Source organism: Pteronotus mesoamericanus, unplaced genomic scaffold (assembly GCF_021234165.1).
Source record: "Pteronotus mesoamericanus isolate MK-2021 breed Mesoamerican mustached bat unplaced genomic scaffold, CSHL_Meso_final contig_53, whole genome shotgun sequence".
NCBI lineage: Eukaryota > Metazoa > Chordata > Mammalia > Chiroptera > Mormoopidae > Pteronotus > Pteronotus mesoamericanus.
Genome location: NW_026555195.1, coordinates 7,111,723 through 7,119,489, shown reverse-complemented (window position 1 = coordinate 7,119,489; position 7,767 = coordinate 7,111,723). Strand labels below are relative to the sequence as shown.

The 7,767-nt window shown below is 43.0% G+C and overlaps 1 pseudogene; it reads left to right on the top strand.

Moving 5' to 3' along the window:
• Positions 1–227: 227 nt before the first annotated feature.
• Positions 228–921, top strand: LOC129075356 (protein BTG4-like; annotated as a pseudogene).
• Positions 922–7,767: the final 6,846 nt, after the last annotated feature.

Sequence of the window (7,767 nt, the reverse complement as noted above, 5' to 3'; positions counted from 1 at the left end):
CCCTATCCTGTTTCCCACTGGTACCATGCACCGCCCTTGTCACCTTGAAGTGATGCTGGTAAGTGTGTGTGCGGACATGAGTCCACGTGTTTGTATTCCAAAGTTAAAATCTTAGGGTGCTGGTAAGAGTTGGAAACGTAAAGCATAGTTGGTCTTCTCTCACCTACTTTTTGTTGGAGCTAAAGAATTTTTGCTGACCTCCTCACAGATTTTTTTTTTCCTGAATCATGAGAGATGAAATTGCAACAACAGCTTTCTTTGTCACAAGATTGGTGAAAAAGCATGATAAACAGAGTAAACAACAAATAGAAGACTTTACAAAAAAGCTGATGACTATCTTGCTTGGAACATACAGAAGTCACTGGCACTCTGAGAGTCCTTCCAGAGGGCAAGACTTCAGGTGTATCAGGATAAACAATAATCAGAATAAAGATCCCATTCTACAAAGGGCTTGTGCTCAAAGTAATGTGGATTTTTCTCACCTGGGACTTCCAAAGGAGATGACAATATGAGTAGGTCCCTTTGAAGTTTACTGTCAGTATGGTGAGAAAAATCATGCATTTACAGTGGCTTCTTTCAAAGACAGGTGGGAGGAATGGGAGCTCTCCCGAGGAATCCCCGGACTCAGTCAGTGGAGCCACACTAGACTACTCCTCCGGCCCATCCTCTGATGAAGGAAGTTGTAACAAAGAACCTCAGATAATTCCTAAAATCAGCAGCCCAAAGAGTATTTAGAAGGTTGAAAACTTGAAACAGCCCTTTCATTCTTGGTTCTAAATCCCCAGCAAAAAGAATCTGGCTGAAGGGCGTCTGAGCTTCCTAGGAAATGCTTGTCATGCGCTGGGAAGGAACCCTAAGGGCCCCAGGCCTGCAGCTCTCTGCCGCCTGGACAGGGACCCCTGGGTGAACACTGACCAATGAAGCCGTGGCTGGGAACTCAGTGCGACAGAGCTCAAAGGGGCCATTTTAGTTTCTCTAAACCAGAGGTAGCGTAAGGTAGAGAGGCCCATGACAAGGAAAAAATAATGACATTAGGGACGAGCGTGCATGATGGGGAATCCTCTCACACAAATCATCACCGTGGTCTTAGCTGCACTTTTAATTCTTATTTAATTTTGCATAAAGTTTTATGTAACAGTAACAAATGTACCCAATAAGGTGATAGAATGAAGATACTAACCTGTGATAAGATTTGATGAATTATAACAAGTAACAATTTAAATAAATATATTGTGTTGTTAATAAAATAAATAAATAAAATTAAAATTAAAAAATAAAATCTTTCTGGTGTTTTATGTTCTCGATATTACAGGCCATGGTATGACTTTATAAACATTCTGATAAGAATTGAGGGTACTGGCATCTTAAAATGGGGACTATAGTTCCAAACTCTATTTTAGATGAGAAATAAGAGCATCTATTTTTGCTTTATTTGTTTATTTTTCGAGGATAATGTGGTTGGAATGAACAGAGTATGGACTCTGAGTCACATAAACCTGAGTTCGTATCCTGGCCTGAGTGATCTTGAGCACGTGACTTTATCTGAGTGATCTTTTATTTCTTTATATGTAAAAGAGGAAGCATTGTGATATTCAAAATAGAAGGCGGAGCAAAAAAATAATGTATATTATAAATTTTTTAAAATTTATTGATTTGAAAGAGAGAAGGAAGGGGAGAGAGAGAGAGAACAGGACTGATTTGTTGTTCCAATTATTGGTGCATTCATTGGTCAAATCTTGCGCGTGCCCTGACTGGGGACTGAATTCGCAACCTTGGTGTATTTGGACTATGCTCTAACCAACTGAGCTACCCAGCCAGGGCTGTAATGTATATTATAAATGCAAGTTGTGCACCTCGATATCCATAACACCATTATTTAAATAGTAAAAATCCATTCTTCAAAGATCTTTAAGTGATTAAATAGATATTTTCCATATATTCTGGATGGGTGTGACGTGTGTGTGTATGTGATTAACTTTTTGAAATCACATGTAATATGAAAGTAGAGCTGCAAAACTTTTAGTGAGAAATAAAAGTTTAATGTCTCTCATAGGCAAATGTCAATTAAACAAAACTATGAACTAATTTGGGTCCAGTAACTTATGGAGAAGAACTAAAATCATAATAAAAAAGTGTAGTGAATTTTGATTTGGACGTTTTTGGGTTAAATAAAATAACTTTTTTCTTGTATGTTTCAACTTTAATATTTATTTTTTTAAAAGATCTTATTAATTTCTTTTTAGAGAGAGGGGAAGTGAAGGACAAAGACGGGGAGAGAATCATTGATACGAGAGAGAAACATCCATCGTTTCCTCTCATACGCACCCCGACTGGGAGTGACCCGTAACCCAGGCCCGTGCCCTGACCGGGAATCAAACTGGCGACCTTTCACTTGGTGCGACAACACCCAACCCACCGAGCCGCACCAGTCAGGGCTTAATATTTACTTTTGAATAAATATTACATTCATATGATTCTTACTTAAAAAGTACAAAAGGGCACATATGGAAAACGCTCCTTCCACCAAGTACCTAGCACCTCGGTCCCTAAAATCAACTAATGCTGTGAGTTTCTTAAGTATCTTTCCAGAGGTATGTAGAGCACATAGAATCAAGTTTGTTTAGTTTTCTCCTTCTCTCCCCCTTTAAAACAAATGTTAACATTTCTTATTTGGCTCTTTCACTTAACAGTGCATCTAAGAGCTTCTTTCAATCTGTGTTGAATAATTTAGCTATAATGTACCAATCATATCTATTGGATGAATTTCAATGTACATTTGTAATTTTGATATACATTACCAAATTGTTCTTTATGTTGATTGTATAAATTTGCCTTTTTTGCGTTAATGTATGAGAGTGATTCTTTCCCACATGTGTTCACTGACAGAGTGAATTTTAAATTAATTAGATTAAATTTAATTAAGTAGTTAATAGTGCTGCGTCAGTGTAGTTAAACTTTTATTACTCTTATTGTTATTATTATTATTAGCATCTTAAAAATCTTTAACAGCTATTTATATTTTCTCTTTTGTTTTTTTCTAACCTTTGCCCATTTTTAAATTGTGTTCTTGATCATTTTACTTACTGATTTGTAGTAACTTTTTATATATAACAGATTATTCCTGTGTGTGATATATGAGTTGCATATATTTTCTCCCAGTTTGTTGTTTGTCTTCTTTTTCTTTGCTTTGATCATTTTTATCATAAAGAATTTAAAAAAATAATATAGTTAATTTTATTAATATTTTTCTTCTATGGCTTCCAGGTTTTTATGTTATACACAGAATGGCTTTTCTTATTTTAAGTTTATTGAAGAAAATTTCTTCAATATTTTTTCTTCTGCTTCCTTTTAAGATTAGCTACCATCTTTGTCATTATAAGACAAATTCAATATTATCCTCTTATAGTGACAACATTTGTACCTTCCATTATTTATTTTTTTAATTATATTTTATTGATTATGCTATTACAGTTGTCCCAATTTGTCCCCCTTTGCCCCCCTCCACCCAGCACGCCCAACCCCCTCAGGCAGTCCCCCCACCATTGTTCATACCCATGGATCATGCGTATAAGTTCTTTGGTGACTCCAATTCCTATACTGCACTTTACGTCCCAATGGCTATTCTGTAACTACCTATTTGTACTTTTTTTTTTTATTTTTCAAATACATTTGTCTCCATTTTCCTGCCACCACTTTCCCCTGCCCTATCCTCGATCCTCCCCCACTTTGGCTTGTCCATGGGTCTTTTTACATGTTCCTTGATGTGATCCTTCTCCTTCTTTTCCCCAATACCCTCCTCCCTCCTTCCCTCTTGACATTTATTTTTTTGGTCCACTAACTTCATGGCATTATAAATAAGAGTTAGAAGGATAAAAATCAATTTGGCTTCATGAACAGTATTTTCAAGCAAAATATAAATGATCCAGCATTTTAACAAAAACATACAAAAAATAGTTCCAGCACAAAGTCGTTTGGGGAAATGTTTACAAGCTCAACTCAATCCCTGAAAATAAAGTTTGAAAGGGCCTCAGTCAGGATCTCTAACATCAGTAATACACAGTCTATAGTGGTAGCAACTCTGCTCCTTTATTTTCAAAACTATATGCATGCTAGTTTCTTATTACTGTTTGAAGTAAATTGTGTCATTAGGTGCTAAGTTTTAACCTTGATAATATAATTTGGGCGATTTAGAATGAAGAAAAAAACATTTCAAAGGCATTTGTATTAGCTTATTGTTGTTTTTTTCTGGTAATATATTTGGCGACTCTTTTGGGACTTAATGAGGAAAATGGGGAAATTCTAACAAGAAACTGATTTAAAGATCATTCTCCTTCTACTATATACCTCTTAGAGGATTAAGAAATGATGATATATGATTTCTCATATTTCAAACCTTTAATTCCCTTAAGGTTTTTCTATCACAAACTTTATGAAACATGTTTTGAATTGAGATGCCAAAAGCAGTATAGAAAACTTCAAGAGAGAAAAGAAATGAAAATGTTTGACCTTAAAGACCAGCCCAGTCCTGTACGAGCAAACTGGATGGGTTTAGTCCTCCCGATGTGAGGAACGCTGTGATTTAAGTATACGATCCTTGAATGTGTTCTCACATGAGTTCACAGCCTCCTTTCCCGTGTAAAAGAAGATGCATCTGCAGGGAGCATTCAGTGGCTCCAGCTCTTTCTCTAGACAGGTCATCCACTTTGGCAGTGCTTAAAATAAAATACTCAGATAGAGGGTAAGTTGAAACAGACAACAAGCAATATAATATAAAGTGTTATGAGTAAAGTGTGTTACTCAGATCCTTCTAAAATACATTTCTCCCTTTATTTTGAAGGCCACAGTATAGGCAACCTGGCTAATGGAACCAGTCTTTCCCTTTGATCATCAATAGGGTTATCTTTTCGGCAAATGAAGTCCCAGTTCAAATGACAGCGTTCGATGAGATGGACATGAAAGAGAGTAGGATTGTTTAATTATTTGCTCTCTGAAAAACATCTTTTTTCTCTTTAAATTAATAATTCTTGTGCTGAAACTGTAAGCAGGAGCTGTAGGATGTCTTGCAGGTTGAGGAGGGGAGGATTCATTTGATGTTTCCCTCCTCCCCGCCCCCCCCCCCCTCAGGGTAGTGTTCAGGATCTGGTTTTATGTGTCAGCGACAGCCTGTCGCCTCTGGTGGCAGATTTTAGTCAAATGAGAATTGAAAATAAATGTAATGTGAGTGCATTTACTGACTCTCCTAAGGTTGGGAAGATGTATAGAGAGTGGCCTGGCATGTGGTAGATGCTCAATAAATGCTCACAATAACTGAATATAGCAGATGGATGAAGGGCGAGCACTGAGTGGGCTGGGCTGGCGCAGAAACTGCGTTCCGCTTTCTCTGTGTAAGTCTACCTGCATGGAGGACGGGTAAAGGGGGTCATCGCAGTTCACTAGCCATGGTAAGGAGCTGCCCAGCAGGGAACCACAAGCCATGTGTGGCTACTGATCACTTAAAATATGGTTAGTCTGAATTGAGACGTGCAGTAAATGTAAAACACACGTTGGATTTTGGAGATTTAGTATTAAAAAGAATGCAAAAAAAGTCCCATGAATAATATTTATATTGATTACATGTTAATATTTTAACATTGGGATTAAATGAAATATATTCATATTTCATCTGTTTCTTCTTACTTTTTAAATGTGACTAGTAAAAAGTGTAAAATTACCTATGTGGCTCTCACTTTCATTGAACAGTGCTGGTCTGGACTTTACAGATAAACTAGGCAATGAAACATTTCTGCTCTTAAGGAGCAAAATGCTTACAAGCGGTCTGAAAATACAACGTTTTCCTCTTACCCAGAACGGCCCCGAGGGCCTAAGAGGGTCGGGCAGAGGCAGGCCTGAGGGCCCGGCACGCCTCTGCCTCCAAACCCGAGGCCAAGCGGGAGCTGGATCTCCAGCGAGGGCTGGAGGCACCCACCGCGGAAGCGGGGCGGCGGCCTGAGCCCCGATGGGAGGGCGGGGCCCGGGTTCCGCGGGCTGCAGAGCCTCGGGCGGGCTGAGCTCAGTGGCCACGCCACTCCGGAGACACTTCCAGCTTTTTGGCCTCTGGGTTTTCCCGAGAGTCTGGCCCTGGGCCGTAGCCTAAGAGGAATGTGAGGCCCGACCCCACGGAGCTTCTCCGGGACGAGCCCTGCCCACGCAGCCGGTCCGTGTCCGAGCTGGGCCGGGTCCCACGGCAGGCCGAGCTGGGATTACCGAGCGCCCTGGGGGACGGGGTCTCCCTCGCGGAACGGGGTGTCGGCTGTGGCCGCCGAGGAATCCTTGTCTCTGCCCCGCCTTCGGATCCCCTGTTCTCGCCTCTCTTTCCCCGGGCCTGCTTCCTCCCTGGTGCTGGTGGCTGTCCACCTCCCCGGCCTGGCAGCTTTGTTTCCCGGCTGAAAGGGGGAAGGGGAGGGGGCGGGGCAGGGGAGGGGAGCGGAGGGGGACGTACAACTCCTGCAACCCCGAGGCCCTGTCGCTTCCCGTGGCTACCCGGTGGTCTCTCTCTGTTTCTCACTTCTCAGGTCCTAGGGAGGGGGCGGCGCTGGGCTGCCGAAGGCTGGGAGACGAGTCCTGGAATCAGCAGAAGTCAGAAAGGGGCGCGTGAGAGGTGGGCCTCCTCCCCTGCGTCTAGGCCGGGCAGCGGGGCCCCGACACGAGCCTTAGCTTTGGCGGGGCGGGGAACGAGGAGAGGAGTCCAGGGTCTCTGGAGTGGGGGGCAGGGTTAGGACCCAGCCGGCGGTCGACCCCCTCGGATCCTGCGAGCGCTGAGAAATGTGTACGGCTAGATCCTGAGGAAGGGTTTGCAGTGCCTTGGGGCAAAGGTTACTGTCACCCCAAAACAGCCTTTACTGCTCCTGCTCCCAAAGAGGCATCCGATAACCTTTCCATTTCAGTTTCTGAGGCCGAAGTGAGCCCCACCCCGCGGTGCGGTTGAAATCCCGCCCCCGAGGCTGAGTGCAAATCTGCCCGCCCTCCGTGCGGGGACCGAGAAGGGGCGCCAGCGGGCGCAGGCAGGCGCTTTCCCGAGGCCAGCGTCTGGCTGTGTCCCCGCCAAGTCCTCAATGGCCACTCAGCCTTCAGGATCTTCGGCGGCAGGGCGGCTTGGTTTCCACTCGCCGGGCGCCCCTGGGAGGGGTGGCCGCAGCGCCGCGTGGGCGGCAGCCCCAGGAGCTCGTCCCCGGGGCTCAGGACGGAGGGACCACCCCGGAAGCCTGCCGTTTTCTCTCGCGTGGCCCCCCTCGGGGGCCTGCTCTAGGTCTTCCGTTTTGACCATTATAAACTTAAAATAAAAACCACATTTCAGACTCCCGCACGCAGCATTCTGACTTGGTTTAGAGGCCTGCTTGCCAAGGTCTTTTTTGAAGTTCCTTCCCTCCTCTTCCTCCTTCCTCTCACTCTCCTCGTCTGTTTACCATTTTTACCAGGTCATCCATATGGAATACAGCGCTCCCACTTCCTGCAGCACTGCAGTTTTGGGCCTAATTGATTCTGGTAATTAATTTGTTTTACCTGCTAGATCAGATGAAAATTCTACCCATGCGCCCAAGGATTAGCACTTGGCTTTCTAACACCTCCTCTAATTATCTAATAGCATGGGTTGTGAGGACTCAGTCTCTATTAAAACACTTTTACTATTAGCAGTAGTGATTGGAATTGTGATGACAACTAGATTTCAACAAATTAGAGCTTAAAAATGGGGAGATGGAAGAGAAGTGGCTTCTTTTAATTTCCCTGAGT